General features: G+C 47.1%; 1 protein-coding gene across 1 annotated transcript in view; it reads left to right on the top strand.

Annotated features, from left to right (window-relative positions):
- Positions 1-1,030, top strand: part of LOC106867747 (calcium/calmodulin-dependent protein kinase kinase 1-like) — a 21,893-nt gene that overhangs the window by 5,168 nt on the left and 15,695 nt on the right. The window lies entirely within an intron of this gene.

A 1,030-nucleotide genomic window follows, 5' to 3' on the forward strand; every position in this document is an offset into this window, starting at 1 on the left:
TACCACCACCACCACCACTGTTGGCACTCCGTCGCTTACGACGTCGAGGGTTCCAGTTGATCCGATCAACGGAACAGCCTGCTCGTGAAATTAATGTGCAAGTGGCTGAGCACTCCACAGACACGTGTACCCTTAACGTAGTTCTCGGGGGATATTCAGCGTGACACAGAGTGTGACAAGGCTGACCCTTTGAATTACAGGCACAACAGAAACAGGAAGTAAGAGTGAGAGGAAGTTGTGGTGAAAGAGTACAGCAGGCTTCGCCACCATCCCCTGCCGGAGCCTAGTGGAGCTTTTAGGTCCGCCACCCTAGCCACTGGGCCATTGCGCCTCCACACCACCACCACTACCATTACAACTATCTACATCCACACCATCATCATCACCACCATTGCCATCGTCATCATGAACATTGCCACCACCATCTTCATCATCATCACCACCACCACCATCTTTACCACCAGTGGGCAGAGAAGATGAATCATCATCATCATCATCATCATCATTATCATCATCATCATCATCATCATTATCATCATCATCATCATTATCATTGCCAAATCAGATTGGAGCCTGGTGCAGCCATCTGGTTTCACCGGTCCTCAATCAAATCGTCCAACCCATGCTAGCATGGAAAGCGGACGTTAAACGACGACGATGATGATGATGATTATTGACTGGGAAAGCAGTACATGCCATCAAAGTAGCACTGGGATACAAATATATGAAGCCCTGTATACCCATCATGACTACCCGTCTGATAAGGGTACACTAGGCACATGCATCACAACCATATGTGTGCAACATGGTGATCTCATATCAAGATAAACAGCACATGACCTTGCAGGTGGGGCCCAGTTAGAATTTTCTTCGGGTTGAGTAGCTCATCCTGCTCAAAAGGTCCCTGAATAAAGTCCCATGTTTCTTATTTCTTTATTGCCCACAAAGGGCTAAACATAGAGGGGACAAACAAGGACAGATAAAGCGATTAAGTTGATTACATCAACCCCAGTGCGGAACTGGTACTTAA

Source organism: Octopus bimaculoides, chromosome 30, assembly GCF_001194135.2.
Source record: "Octopus bimaculoides isolate UCB-OBI-ISO-001 chromosome 30, ASM119413v2, whole genome shotgun sequence".
NCBI classification, from domain to species: domain Eukaryota; kingdom Metazoa; phylum Mollusca; class Cephalopoda; order Octopoda; family Octopodidae; genus Octopus; species Octopus bimaculoides.